Source organism: Bombyx mandarina, chromosome 03, assembly GCF_030267445.1.
Source record: "Bombyx mandarina strain Sakado chromosome 03, ASM3026744v2".
In the NCBI taxonomy this organism is placed as follows: Eukaryota; Metazoa; Arthropoda; class Insecta; order Lepidoptera; family Bombycidae; genus Bombyx; species Bombyx mandarina.
In genome coordinates, this window is record NC_143210.1 from 3,804,760 (window position 1) to 3,821,439 (window position 16,680).

Here is a 16,680-nt window from a genome sequence, read left to right on the forward strand (position 1 = left end):
TTATCATTTATTATTGTTACTTAAGAATGTTAGATTATAAATTCTAGAACACTACTTAGTTTCCGAAACTGGATATTAGCCAATTTATTGTGACTGCCATACACCAAACATACCCCTGGAAGAAAAGAAACCAAGAACCGAAAAATTATGCTACGAAAATATATTATAAATTTTTACACATTCAACGTGGCCGAGCCGAATTAATTTTTCAAGCCCAACCAACAGTACTCATACTCTCGTCTCATAGTGTATTCATACATCGCGAAACGAATTTGGATTACTGTAAAGTTAATTTGCAATACGTGATAATAAAGGGGATGGCCCATTTTCGGCCCAAAGCGGACAATAGATTATAGAAAAAATACTTAGTGCATTAATTTTGTCATAAATAAATATGCATTTACTTTCTTGCAAATAAGCGCCACTATAGTTTACAATAAGTAGTTTAAAAAAAGTAACTCTATTGAAAAAACAAGGATTTTTATTTTTGCGGGAAAAAAATTGCCAGCTTCAAATCCTTTTACGTATGAAGTAAATATTTTGAGTATATAAATAAAACATATAAATAAATCATTTTAAGTATTATCATTAATCAAACGATTTTAATGGATTTTATGCACATAAAATAACATCGAAGACATACCCATTGGACTTTAACTTGTAACTATACTTGAGACCTTAGAACTTATATCTCAAGGTGGGTGGCGCATTTACGTTGTAGATGTATGTGGGCTCGAGTAACCACTTAGCAACACCAGGGTGGCTGTGAGCTCGCCCACCCATCTAAGCAATAAAAAAAACTTTACTAGTATTGTTATTTAAATATGTACAACTAAAACAAAAACATAAAAAATAATGTGTACTCGTAAAAAAAGATTAAGATATAAATCAATTATCGGTTATTTAAAAAAATAATCGATATATGAATTTCATGTAATTATTTTTCTTTATACTGACAACACTGAATTTAATCTGACTGACTGACACTTCGCTTGCTGCTTGTGGTGTTGTGCTTGCGTACAAAATGGATGTGTTTTGATTTTTCTTCGATTTATTTTACTTTTATCAATAACGTTTCATACTACGACTAAAAAACATTGTGTGAATTGTGGTTTTACCCTGACCGAGATTTAAAACCGTGTATATGCTCTCCTTTGCTATTTTTAGATGATACTAATTGTGTATGAAGATGAAGAAAATATAGATATTTAAAGAATTAAGTGTGTTTTTATACCCTATTGGATAAAAATAAATTAGGAACATCTTAAACATTAAGAAAAGAAAAGTTCTTGAAGTATCTCACAATCCGACACTTATTTATATAGAAAATTAACCTCAAAACGAGTTTTTATTTTTATTATATTTTTTATAATAGTGGCGTCAATTTCAATATATTTTTTAGATATCCAATACATTTAAGAATTTGAATCAGTACATTTTTATAGTAATATTTGATGTCCATCTTGGGCCTAGCACACTATGGAGAGTGGGCAATCCCCTTTACGATTTTTTTAACTTCTACACATTGTCGGTTTAACTTGGCTCGATAGTTCAAGCTGGTGGTGTTTAAAACGCTAAATATTTCACTTCACAATTAAATTTTCAAGGCATTATGAGACCTCTTAAAATATTTACTGGTGGCAGGACCTCTTGTAAGTCCGTGCGGGTAGGTACCACCACCCTGCCTATTTCTGCCGTGAAGCAGTAATGCGTTTCGGTTTGAAGGGTGGGGCAGCCGTTGTAACTATACTGAGACCTTAGAACTTATATCTCAAGGTGGGTGGCGGGCGCATTTACGTTGTAGACGTTTATGGGTTCCAGTAACCACTTAACATCAGGTGGGCTGTGAGCTCGTCCACCCACTTAACAATAAAAAAAAGGAAATATTAACATTTACGTTTATTTGCACACAGAAAGAACTTAGATAAGCAGTAATGCCCAGTGAAGATGCTTAGCATTTAAGCTGTAAAAATATGCAAACATATGTATTTTATATGGCAATAGCAAATTTAGGCACCGTTACCCATAGACCTAATAAAATGTAGGGATCAAAAATTAATTAAAGAAAATGTTATAGATAGGATATATGTAATTACAGAATAACATATTTTCAAAATAAAGTTAAACCGAAAAATTATAACAATACCACAGACCCATGAAGTACAATAGATACGGAATAAAATTCTCTGTTTAAATACAGAACTACGCAGTATTTAAAAAGGTCAAAGTATCACGGACGGAGCAATCGATAACAGGTCTCGCACTTGTGCGGGATGAGAGACCCTCTACGGTGCTCCAGACGATTAATATCGAAGGAAATTCAATGTAATTACGTTATTGGAAGTATTCGAATTAATCGAATTGTTTGAAAGTAAAAAACTTATTTATGTTCAAAAAAGCTAGAGGTACGGCGCGGCGTCTAGAGACGACAAAATGAAATTTGAATGAAATTATAATAACTTCGCAGATATTAAGAAACCCCCTTTTGGGAATGAAGCTGTTATCCGTCACGGGTAGGTACCGCCACCCTGCCCATTTCTGCCGTTGTATCGGAAAACTGAGACTTAGAACTCATGCTCAAGGTAGGTGACGGCATATATGTTGTTAAAGTCAATGGGCTTCGGTAATCATTTAACACCAGACAGACTGTGAGCTCGTCCACCCATCCAATAATTAAAAGAAAAGTTTCAGCACCAATCTTGAGACATGAGACAATTCTCAGTTGTATGCCATATGGTGGTGCCACCCCTCAAACCGGAATGCAACTGCTTCGCGGCGGAAGCAAACAGACAGTAGGTAATGGAACCTACCCTTTGGGGCTTTAACTACGCCTACCACTAGTGAGAATGACTAAGTCATAAAAATTTTTAGTCCACTACTATCAAATAATCATCGTAGAGAAATAAAAATTTCTCGAGAAAAAGCACTGAAACTTAAAGATTGAAATTTCTTGTATAAATTGAATGATTGCATAACAAACTTATTGGATAGATCGGAAGGTAACGCCCACGTTCTGCCTACATTTAATGGAGTTAGTGAGATGTTGTATAAACACTTTTATTTCTTAGTGTGGGCGGTTACTACACACTACGGTTATTGTATGTACCTACATACCTAGTCAGGTCATAAATTCTGTCACATATTTAATGTAAAATAATTGAAACAAGTTTATTCATTACGTAACCATTCATATACCAAAATGAACTTAACAAAACATAGATTCTTATGACACTAAAGTTTATTCAAAATGACCTCCGTGATTTTGAATACAGGCCTTCAATCTGCGCGGCAGGTCGTCTATCGCAGCATGAACGAGGTCCATGTCAATATCGGCGGCTGCCTTAATCAAGGATGTCTTGAGTGACTCCAAATTGGGATGAGGCTTTGAGCACGCCTTTCCCTCCAAGTGTTGCCATATCTCGTAATCTAACGGATTCAAATCTGGACTGGAGGAGGGCCAGTCTTCGTGCCGGATGAAGTCGATTTCACGCGCCGCCAGCCAGTCTTGTGTGCTCTTCGCTCTATGAGCTGGCGCCGAATCTTGTTGGAATACCAGTGCCTGTTATTGAACATGGTATGACAAAAAGGTTCCACAAGGTTCGTCAGGACTGTATTTTGATACACAACTGCATTCGTTTTTACACCTTTCTCACAAAAATGTACCTCTGTTAAGCCCCAATAAGAAACTCCCAACCATACCATGAGCGAGGATGGAAAATGACCTCGTTGGACACGCGGAATACGGTTGCTCGCTTCTCCACTACTGTGTGCGTACACCTTATCATTTTGTTTGTTGTAGCTCTCTTCTACGGTAAAAAATTTTTCATCCGAAAAAAGAATTTCCCGATATTTTTTTCCCGCGTACCGCTTCAACAAAGCGCGGCATCTCTTCAGTCTCAGGTCCATTAGACGAGCATTCAAACGATGTCCTGTTTTTCTTCGATATGCCCGAAGCCCTAAGTCTTCATTTAACACCCTTTTCACCGTGGTTCTGTTTAACCCCATCTGAAGGGCCAACAGTTTCTGCTTACGTTTGGGATTTCTTTGAATTCGCGCCTTCACAGCTTTTATCACTGCTGGAGTCCTAACAGACCGAGGGCGATCACTTCTTGACCTGTCATCTACACTAGAGTCTTCATTGTATCGTTTGATGGTACGATAAACGAATCTTTTGGTTATATTCAAAATTTTCAATAAGTTAAAAATTTGAATTGGTGCGTAACCGCACCGATGCAACGCAAAAACTGCAACACGGTCTTCTTTAAGCGTCCACTCCATATTTAAAAATGAGTAAAATTCTAATAGTATACATTTTTATTTTCATGAACAATTCGAAATTCGAATTCAATAAACTTTTTTGTGGCCAGCATTCTAAAAGAAAAGTTTTTACTGTGTGACAATACTTATGACCTGACTAGTTAGAAGACTAGCATAGTAAGTTTCCATATAGTTAATTGAAGTTGAATTAGTATAAATGGAGACACGCACTCGTGCCACAGAGTATATACCACCTTTCTGTATATTTCCGACACGAGGTAAACGTGAATCGAAATAGGATTGAAACTCCGACCACGTGTCTCAAGTTTTTGAGTGAAAATTTAATAACACGAGGTTGGATCTCGTCTGTCCATCTAATGCAATAAAAAGTGGTGCGCGTGCAAATTGGTACACGTGAAAGAAGTGAAACTTCTTTTGCGGTGTGTACATAGTATTGTGGTTTTCTTCATTTTTCATCCTTAAATCAAATTTCTCTTGTAATAAGAAATTCTGTGTATAAGATAAACGACCCAACTCGCTTTGTCCTTTCCCTCTTTCTACGGTCGAGTGGTTCGCGAGGGGCTCTATTTTCTCACTCTCGCTCTTCATAAATTGTATCTTTTCTCTCTAGCCGTAACGAATCTGTCGCGAGTTAAATTTTACTCTCAACGCGTATAAAGAAGTTTCACTTCAAAAATACATACATAAATAAAAAAAACAAATCGTTACGAGCGTCTATTCAGTAATTGTAGTTGTTTTCTAGGTTCAAAAATAAGAATTTTCCGAAGGACATTGATTCAACTTTATTTAAATTACATAGGAAACAATAATCTAAAAATAGATTTAATCACCCATCGTCAATGGCATGAGAACTAATGGCGTTGCATTCGTCTACGATGGCCGTAGAAGTGTTACGAAATAGCGTAGCTTGTATTTTCTACGAACTAATACGTAGGCGTTGTTATTGGTTCCAGATAATCTAATAGGTATTATGTATTTCTGTTTTGTAATTTCATTTTTTATTATAAGCTAAGGGATTATTAAAAAAAAAAACAATATTGTTTATTTGTTAAGGTCGCGTCCTACAGAGCCGAATAGAAATGTCCGGAGAAGGCAACCAGACCAAGGGTGGTAATCAGATGTCAAGACTTACAAAACGCCCACCCGCAGGAAAAGTTCGGGGACGAATAAGTAACGCAAGCAAGAAGAATATGGGGGGAACAAGGTAATTGAGTAAACGATACAATTACTACGGATGAGTTAAGGGTTTACAGCAGCAGCAAGCCTCTGCCTCAGTAATTACAGGTAACCCTTCTATAACACGGTAGACAGGTTCCTACAAAGTCCCATGTTGTGCGAAGCCGTGTTATATGAGACTAGAAGCCAGTACAAAAAGGAAAGTATTTTTTCTGAATAAAACATCTCAACTATGCCTGTATGCCTTTTTTTTACCTATATTATACCTTTTATTATACATAAAAAATAAGCAATGAAATTTCGATTATTCCCATATATGATGTGGTTATAAATATAATGTAATTTTCTAAATAATTTTAAGCAATAATCTCGTTATCGTGTTATAGAAGTGCCGTAACGTTATAAGTTAATTTTAGGGAACGTTTCTCTTCGTGTTATAGTGGAATCGTGTTGTAAAACCACGTGTTATGGGAGGATTACTTGTACTCTCTAATTTTGTTTCCTACATATGCTGAGAGGTTATTTCAGCTTACCCCAGCGTGTGTAGGTGAGCTCACGGGGCTCTAACCAGAGAATTGCTAACACTGACCCTAGCAAGAGCAGTGCTTCGCAGAATCTACCACCGGATCGGAAGCGCGACCCACTGAGAAGATCCGGCGAGAAACTCAGTGGGCTGTGTCTGTGGGTGTACTCTCTATCATCTCATTCGACACTTTATACATAAATGAGTATAAGTTTCATCCATGAGATCATACCAAAATATGAAGACAAAAGAATTTCGAGAAATTGCTTGTGAATTCTATACTCCCGCATTCGATAAATTTAGGTCACACAATAACGCCCAGATCTATATAGAGAAATAAGAATTCAATAAGTTCAACAGAGCCGCCGGCGTTCTTGTAACGCCTTTATTTTTCTGAGGATTTCACTCGGGACTGAATGAATCGTATGGTATTTGATCCATCAAACCACTAAATGAAAAATAGTGGACGTATTTATTGTTTTTTTTTTCCACTACATATTCGCTGGTAGCCTAAGGGGCTATTCCAGTGGAATTATTTGTAGCAAAGTGTTAAGGCCCTAGTAAATGGAACGGAGTTTCTTATCGGACGTTTTGTTTGCGGACTGCGGTGCTAGACAGAAAACAGTGAAACTATGAAAATCGACACAAAAACCGACATCTTCTTGCAGTGATTTTTGTGGCACTTCACGATTACTTAGTGAACTTAGTCAACTGAAACTTTTTTCTATCGATTCAACATGATTGCTTTAAAAATATATTTATCTATATATGTATACATAAATAAATTGCTCCGGAACCATTTTAATCTCAATTTTATTGGTATTACCCTAAGAAAAACCATAAAAAATTGTGTTGGATTTGGAAAGGGTCTCGATACCCCCCAATATACGGTAGTGATTTCTTTTTTCATTATGTGGGAGAGAATAGCGAAATTTCAACGATTATCAATTTAACTGTAAGTCTTCAACGAAAGAGCTTTTTAAAATTTGGGCATTTTTGCGATTTGTGCGCTGTAAGTCCCTAAAGGCCAGTTCCAAGAAATATGATAAGGCTTATATCCTGTTTCTTTATCAATTTTTAATAATATAAAAATGAATGGCTGTTCGTTAGTCTCGCTAAAACTCGAGAACGGCTGGACCGATTTGACTAATTTTGGTCTTGAATTATTTGTGGAAGTCCAGAGAAGGTTTTAAAGGTAAATAAATATGAAAATAGGTACTCGGAATTAAATAATAATAACAATTTTGTTTTTCATTTGATGTGTCCCCCGTCGGACGGGTGGATTTCTTTTGTTTGTCTTAAGTTTATTTTATACAAAAGTTTAGGTCTTTTATTTATCGATTGAGGCACTACGAAGTCTGCCGGGTCAGCTAGTATCTAATAAATAATTAAATGCTGATATATTTCTTTCAGTAAAATATATTTGAAAAATCTACTTTATTCGCATTTATTCACATTTCATGATTCGCTTCATTATTTTGTATTGAAACACAAAAATATATCTCACAATAGTAGCTCCGTTTCAACCGCGGTTCAGTAACACAACTGTATCTTCGTATATACATTTAGCAACGGCTTATCTGTGCTCCTGGCATTACTTACATCGATGAGCAACGGTGACCACTCAACATTTGTACAAGATAACAATGCTGACCGCACATAATAACCGACCTAACAAGTCATTACACAATACAATTGAGATTTTGACATGCCTCAAGATCGGTGACGGCTCAAGCGATGCGAGGTGAACAGTGCTCTCCGCAGCTCAGCTAATCCTCAACAATAAATAAGCCTTCACAGATATAATTACAATACAAAGCTAGCACGTTAAGCGACATGCAGTTTAATCGTACAATTCTGCACATCACACCTGCGATTTAATACATGTGTACAATAATGGAAACAATAAAAGAAATCTCACGATAGACGAGACGAAATTATTTTAATGAGCATTTCAAAAATTCAGCCCCAAATTTTTATAATCGATGTTGTTAATTACTAGTAATTCAATCGGATATTTGTCCCGGTATAATAGCCTTTGTAGGCAGCGGCTTGGCTCTGACCCTGGCATTGCTGACGTCCATGAGCGACGGTGACCACTTACCATCAGGTGGTCCGTATGCTTGTCTGCCTACAAAGGCAACAAAAAAACAAAAAAGTATTGCATTATAATTGTATTGCGGTATAATTATATTATAATTGCATTGTTTTAGAACATTATACAATTGGAGAGGCCTATGTTCAACAGCGGACAGATGATAATAATGAAGTACTAGCCATCTTGCCCATTAAAGTTGGGCATTATACCCAGCTAAGCGGTTTCCATCAGTTATAGGCATCGAGAACGTCAGAGGTACGGTCATACTCGATGCCTTTAGTATTTATTACTATTTAGTTATGACACCAAAATCTAGGTCGCAATAAAACTGAACGTGAGTACGGAACCATGTTACAGAACGATCGACCCAATAACCCCAAGTTATAGCCTTTGTGAGTGCATTGTCGTATTATGTGTACTGAAATTACCCTCAGGCTGCCAGCGAAAAGGTAGGAAAAAAGCATTATCTTGTACAAGTAATAGCAGCAACGAGATCAAACCGGTACAAAGTACCAACGAGATTAACAAAGTCCGGTACAACGCAATAAGGTTTGAATTTCCACAGCAGATTTAATCGGCTACGCTCTGTCTAGGGTCCGTGGTCGATCTGTCGAGCGACAAAGAACCGTGTAATCCATCAAAGGGCCGGACTTGATACCGTGTATTCAGACGGGAAAACCTGATACAAAATACATGTCACACAATGTTACGACCCGATAAGAATAGTTGTTGGTTTTAATAGAAAAGACAATGTATTTTTTTTTCATAGAGAATATTTAAGTAAACAGATGTAACAAAATAAATTTTAGACTTAATTTTTTTAGTTCGTTGACTAGGTACATTTTTTAGATTTTGATCTTAATCAAATGGTGCACGTGGTCAATGAACGATGTCTTCCATCTCAGATTATATTATGCCAATTACAAAATCTTCATATGTTCTACAAGTGAATATTTTCCTACATCTAACCTCCGCGTAAAATATTAAATTACCACACCTTACCGTACGTACCGTATCATACCGTAAGGTACGACGACCATCAGTAATGAAGATACCGACGCGGAAGATGACGATTTATCTTGTGAAAAAATGAGATAGAATACTTTTGAAAGTTTCAATTCTACCGCATGTGAATTACCCAAGTTTTTATTCTAACCATTTGATGATATAAAAATTCAAGATAACCGTCAAGCTCACATTTACATGAACGTTTTTTTGTCTAGGGTTTTTTTTTTGTAAATCCTCACCTCCGAATGCTAGGGACTAAAATACAAACTGATATGATCCAAATGTGAGCTCCCGGGGGCTGACGGCGGACACCTAATCATTTATCACACCATTTTCAGGTCGGCCTAACAAAATGTGCTTAAACTACACAAAAGCCGTGCGGGACGATGTGAATTCATTCTGAATAGGTCGTTCACAATAAAATTATGACAATGAAACAGAAAGACAGCCGGTATAGTCACAAGTCGATATCAGGCAGTTGACTCATTTGGTCCAAAAACTGCAACACTTGGATAGAAGAACAACTGGAACGGACAAACGCATTTTCAGTAGAATTCAAAGAATTATGAAAGTCCCTTAATTATGACGGTTCGTAACACAAGGCCCCGATGATCGGTACCATAGATAGGTCAGTTTGGTGTAGAGCCGGTGTGCTGGAGCTTGATAGGGTTTAGTCGGTAGTTGGTTTTGCGGGGTGAGCGCCTCGCGCGCCTTTTTCAAGGTGGTGGTGCGAGGAATTCGGGGAGGTGGAGGACCTTGGACCTCCTCGTCTCCCTCTTCCTCTTTGGAGGCGCCGGAGTCCGACATAGCCCGGTCCGTTACCCCCCCTCGACCGGGTATCCGTAAATGGAATTCCAGAGTTGAAAAAAGAGGCCCCAATGAGTCGAGATAACGAGCTATTTTTTTCGGAACTAGCCACATGAACATTAGAAAACATGATAATAACTTCATTCGTCAGTGCTTTATTAGTAACGGATCATCCTTGTGTCCTTATCCATGGCATGCTGACTGCGATCCGACTTACAGACTAGACTCCGGTCAATCCCCCGACTAGACAGATAAAGCACATCTTTACCATTAATCTTCTGTAACTATATTATTACAAAAATTAATAAACGTGTGATTTTCATAACTTCACAGGACAGTAAATGAACTGACCTACAAATTTTATTCGGATCCATGCAGATCTGGGAGACGCACGTCTATTTAAAAGAGTGGACTTGTAAACTCGACTTAGAGCAACTTCGTTCGAAAGTCAAGCGAAACAAACCCCCTCAATCTTTTTCAGTCTTTCGAGACCCACTCGATAATTCGTCGACACTTGCATGACCTTCTCACATGAAAGACCTTTCTATAACTAAAACGAAGAGTTATGTAGCGCTGCAATAGTCAAGGTTGCTATCAAGGTCTGGCTATTTCTGTCGAAAAAGCATTATCCGTTGCGATTTGAACTAAAGCGTTATCGTACCCATTATTCTAAGGTTAGAAGAACTCGACCTCTTTAAATGTGGGCGGTAATTTACATTGTGACGTCTATAGTCCAAAGTAATCTAAGTAAGTTAATTCTAATTAAAATTACACTTTCGTCTTCTACCAATAATTTAGTAAATAATATCCAATTCATTATAGCATTGCTGTTAGTAGAGCTTTTGTGTTCACAAGGGGCGTCGTTCATTCAACTCAACTGAAACTTTGACATCTTAAAAGGAGCGCCGACGTTCACATTCTGAAGTCTGTAAGGTCTAGTAAGCACTCAACACAAGGCAGACAGTGAAATCGACTGTCTGTTCAAGAAATAAAAGTTTCACGAAAACACCAGACCGTACCTACTACGTATTTTTACTGACGCAAAAGCTTGAAACATTTAGAGTTTAGACGAACTCTTAATTGACTAAAATTCAATTAAGCAGGAGTTAGGTACAGGCTTGAAGCGTAATCGTCGCTTTGTTTAACTTCTGTAGTTTCAAACGTTAAATGTTTTTAAAGGTCTTTTCTGGGGAAATCACGTGTGAAATAAACAAAGCATTTTACGTAAAATACTTATTATGGCGGTGGCGGTAGGTATGGTGTTAACAAGGAGATGGAGGGTTCAATCATCTCGAACAAATTTTCAGAGCACACCATAGAATGATTTCCTCGTTTTGCTTGAAATTCCCCGATTACAAAAAAACGCTTTTTAACTAGAGTGGACAACTGTCGAATCATTTCACGGGTTCAAAGAGTCGTCGCCATTATTGTAGCAACAACAAACGTGTCGTGCTATATTATCGTGCTATATCGATCTCTTCCAGTAACTGGGGGGTCCGCTACAGGGCTTGCTTCGGGATGTGTGTCAGCTCTCTCCTGAGTATGACCAAGAGTACATAACCAAAAGGAATTGCTATAGCATTACTATAATATTGGCCCTTGTGAGCCACAATAAACGCGATTTAATCGCATCAAGAATAACGTGTAAGCCCTTCGATCTTTGCTGACAGAATATCTTTCTTAAGCAAGGTCCTCTTTACATAGTCCTCTCCTAATTTTAACCCTTTTTGTATCCGTGACGATTATCGGACGACACGAGCTTTATTGTAAGGTTCACTACATTTAGTTAATGTTTCCGCCAGCAAAAAGATTTTTTCATGACAATGTACCTCTCAAGTATTAAGAACTCAAAAGCCTTCGAGTAAGACCTTTAGTTATGCACCTTTACAAATCACGAGATATAACATTCCTTTGTATAACATATTCTGTTAGGTATAACACATACTGTTAGGTATTTCGTTAATATTTAAATAGCTGGATATTCTTGTGCCACGAAAACTAAGTTTAGAGAGAGATAGAGAATACACTTTATTGCACACCAAAACACAATTTACATTCAAAAAACAGTCAAAAAGCAGATAGGTACATTTGTACAATAGGCGGTCTTATCGCTAAAAACGATCTCTTCCAAAAAACCGTTTAATTTACAGAACTTCTGGAAAATATAAAAATATTGCAGGTATGTTGCGGTGTACTATAGACAATACATTACAACAACAACAACAAGTTTAATTACTGTTCATTATTATTCTTCATCCAAATGAAACTTTATAAGAAACAAATTTTCTTTATAAGCATTTATTTCGTTATTTTCTGTAATCCTACTAGTTCAACCTTCACTCGAAGCCAGAAGTAAACGGAAGGGAATAAATCAACAACTCGACTGACCATGAAAGTTACCAATGGCAGCCCCTATTGAAATCACAATAGAGTCAGTTGCAATCCGAAAGAAAAGCGGAGAAACGTGAGGAAATGTTCACATCGATTGATGTGCCAGTAGCGTCGGCTCCGCGCCATTGGTCGACGCTTGTGACGTCGCGAAGTGGTATCGACCAGACGCGACGCCCACGGACGCGCATGCGCCATAAAACAAACAGTATCCCGATTGGTCTGACTCTTGTGACGGATGGATGAGTTGAAATAATAATTTGATTACATACACCTGTATTATTAAAGAATGAAACCCAAAGAACCACAAACAAAAGAAAGGTAATTCGTTATGGTTACTTTAGACTTCAAAAAATTTATTTATTCGTTGCTTATTCATTAGATTTTCGAGAAAGAAAATTGAATGACTTCTATCGTTTGAAATTTATTTTATTAATGTTATTGAAAATTAGAAATTTGCAATTTTTCCTTAGTAATTTGGTAAGTACTTACAAATTTAACAAAAAAATAATCTCGTTTATAAATCAGGTAAAACTTGCAGTGTGAAGAAATAGCACTGATGGGTGAAATTAACCCTCAGACACAGCCCACTGAGTTTCTCGCCGGATCTTCTCAGTGGGTCGCGTTTCCGATCCGGTGGTAGATTCTGCAAAGCACGGCTCTTGCTAGGGTTCGTGTTAGCAACGTCGTCAGGTTTGAGCCTTGTGAGCTCACCTACTAGTTAAGGTTACGCTGAAATAGCCTCTAAAAGCTCTCAGCTTAGGTAGGAAAAAAAAAAGATGGGTGAGATTAACAATACATTAAAATTGTTTTTCATTGATTGTTGTATTGCAAGCCCTCACAGATGGAAGCCACAATCCTACTTATACTATCTGCCGTAGAGCAGTCATGCGTTCCGGTTTGAACGGTGGTATAGCCGCTTTACAAAACAATCACAACTTCGCCTTTATATCTAAAAGTGGGTGGCGGCATCCACGTTGTGATATCAGAAGTTCCGCAGAATTTAACAAAATGATTTAATAGATTACTGTTTCTTAATTTCTTAATAACAATAATATTTAAATCAACGTAGCTGAGGCTATCTTTATTGACTTATCCTAAATGAAAACATCAATGTTCTGACAGACTTTTGTATTTTATTTTAACGCCCGCATCGTCAAAACCGCCACCGAAGGCCAATATCTCGCTAGAATTTTAATTACGGGATAAAAGGCCCTTAAATTTATAGCCAATTCCGATCGAGGTTTTGTGGGAGAAAATATCCAGTATTTTAGGGCATGTTGCGAACTAGCACGTGTCGACACCGCCCTACCTTTTTTTATTGCCCTTGTAGGCAGACGGCCCCCCTCCAGACTTGAGGTCTATATTTCAATTATTTACTTGTTAAACAGATTACAATTTTTACGGGTTTGATTTTTTTTAAATTACACGATGTTATTCCTCCATCGTGGAAGTAATTTACGAACATGTGCTAAGTACTTATTTCATTAGAAAAATTGGTACCTACATACCTGCGGGATTTGAATAACGGCATAGTCGCGTCGCTCAATACTAGTACACCAGGAGTCTTATTATTTAGGCCACAACGACTTCAATATTAAATTATTATTATTATTTTCCTACCTATGCTGATAGCCTTGAGAGGCTATTTCAGTTTCGCCCTAACGTGTAGGTGAGCTCATGGGGCTCAAACCGGAGTGTTGCTAACACTGGCCCTAGCAAGAGCAGTGCTTCGCAGAATTTACCACCGGATCGGAGACTCAACCCACTGAAAGATCCGTCGAGAAACTCAGTGGACTGTGTCTATGGGTTAATTCGCTCGTCGAGCCCTTCGTCGCAAGCGACGGGTTCGACGAGGACAATGACCGGTGCTTGTGGTACCTAAAAGCACCGTTGATGGATCGGGAGGATCCGTAATGACGTGTTTAAATTAAGAATATCGACTATCGTACGCCAACTAGTATTAAAGTGTTAGTATTAAAAATGGTTTATTTTAATGAGAGAGTGGGCACTACAAATGCATATCAGTTGCTACTCTGATGAATACTTAGACATGACTTAATCAACTCCTCTTTACCATTGTACAACTCGTCACAGGAGAAGAATTCATACGTCTTACCCGTAAACGCCTCACCTGGCGAAAATAAGGACAAAAAAGTCACTAGTCCCTATATCCATTGTATTCCACTATGAACAACAAGTTAAATAAATAGTGAAGCACAAGCGTCAATTACTGTCGAGCTGACCTACTTTTAGCGTGGGAATCGATTATTATCCTATTGCAATATGTTCGTATCGATGCGTTTTCTAGTGAAGTGCCTTTGTGAAATTTATTACTAAATACATTCTTTCACATTTTAAGTGAATAAGCATCCGATGTGAATTATATCTTCTGTAGATTCCTATAAGTTGAAGATCTTAATAATAGCAGCCTGTATAGCAATCAATCAAAAGACACAGTATCTAGGATCTTGCACAGTATCTCATGCAGCACAGTATCTCCTTACTCCTTCCCTATCTCTCATTTGTGATCAGTATATTTCTAGCGCGAAACAATCAAATGGATCTAATCCTCCAATTGAAAAAAAACAGGGTTTAATATGGTCTCGGTAAAAGATTTAATGGAATAAAGTTTACTAAAACACTCCGACCTAAAATATTTGGATTCCAAATAAAATAACAACAATGGGGCTTATTACATGATGATGGATGAAGATTTATTTATTCAGTATCATTATCATATCGAAGTAGGCTGAAGCGTAAAGTATTACTTTCACGTGTTACCTTTTGCCGGGGTTGTTGATTGATGTGCTCGTATTGTGCATTGATTCCATCAAATGTATTTCACATGAGGATATCGATTTTTATACTCATTTTTTTGTGTCTATAATTATAAAATTTCAAAGCCCCGTCATCACTTTTAACAAGTTTACATAGCATCCAAATGTAAAAATAAGCTACTGGCCCGGCAAACGTTGTTTTGCCATATATTTTTTTTCTAGGAAAGATAAATAACCTAAATACCGACTGCAGCGCCAACTGCCAGGCTCATTTGTAAATTTAAACCATTCCCGAATCCACCTAAAGATACACAGAAAATTTCATTACAATCGGTCCAGCCGTTTAGGAGGAGTTCAGTAAACACGCCCAGAAGAAATATATATATAAAGATATTTGTCAAAGAAGTTTGCAGGATGAACAATTGAAACTTCACACAGCTAGCTTAAATCAATAAAAACAATTCAATGTAACAATATTTATCGATATAGATCATATTGATGACCGACAGTCAAATAAACAAGTCGATAGCCCACATAAAGAGACCAGAACTAGAAGACAAGCAGGTACAAATACCCTCAGATCGCCGATAAATTCGATATAACGCACACGTCCCTCGCGTATTCCGAACACGCAACGACGCTTACTCAGAACATCCTACTATATTTTCTGTGAATACATTAATCGCCTGTATTAAACCGGTGATACCGAAAGTGGTCTATATCAAACCCCACGGGTCCATTATGACGCGCAGAGTGTCCACGCCAATCGAAAAAAGGGGTTCAAGAGATGTAAATGGAGGTTCATGGTAGTGGATCTAATTTAAGCAGGTCGTGAGAATAATTATGTGTTATGGCTTTACCTGAAGAGTAATCGACACAATACAGATGGAGTACTTTATGTGTGTATTTAAATGAAGATTATATGAAGGGAAAGTTTATTTTTACTTCCCTATTTTGTGTAATACTAGCTGAGTCCTGCGATGTTATCGATGATACCGCGGGTGACGCCGCGGGGCGAAGCAGTTACTCCTTATATCATCAGCTACCTAACAGTGAAAATCCCATCAAAATCGGTCCAGCCGTTCCAGAGATTAGCCGGAACAAAGACAGACAGACAAAAATTTTACAATTTTTTTTACAATATTGTTTTGGTATATGTACTGTATATATATTAATATTAATGTTTAAATTTGCATATACGATGCATTATTATATACGGTTCATTGAAAAATATACACAAAAACTTAAAAAACTAACTTGACCTGATTCACCTTAGCTTTTGGGGTGAATCGGGTCACATACGGGGATAATAGAGTTTTTCGATAGGGTTGGCACTATTTAGTTGTTAGGTAGGTAACTTTTCAATGTCTTTAATAAGTTACAAAACTCTGATGATTAAATCAAACTAGTTAATATTCATAAACGCTGTGTAAATAAACCCTTTTCGATTCAACAAATTTAAATCTTACAAAAGCACATTGTGACAACCCAGATTTGTCCCTATTCTACCCGCAATACCTATTCCCCCCAATCTACGGTATTAGATATTCGAGACTGTCGTAGCCGCACACCCGTATCTTAATGTTATTATTACCCTGTCCAAAACTAGAGCTGTATGCGAA

The 16,680-nt window shown here is 37.3% G+C and overlaps 1 protein-coding gene and 1 long non-coding RNA gene across 2 annotated transcripts in view; one reads left to right on the forward strand and one right to left on the reverse strand.

Annotated features, from left to right (window-relative positions):
• Vps11 (vacuolar protein sorting 11) overlaps nucleotides 1-16,680 on the forward strand; it is a 230,773-nt gene that overhangs the window by 113,006 nt on the left and 101,087 nt on the right. The gene's annotated exons all lie outside the window — the stretch shown is intronic.
• LOC149503254 (uncharacterized) overlaps nucleotides 6,837-16,680 on the reverse strand; it is a 31,916-nt gene continuing 22,072 nt past the window's right edge. Inside the window, exon 3 of the long non-coding RNA XR_016325087.1 lies at nucleotides 6,837-8,754. This is a non-coding gene — a long non-coding RNA (uncharacterized LOC149503254). The remainder of the gene's footprint in view (nucleotides 8,755-16,680) is intronic.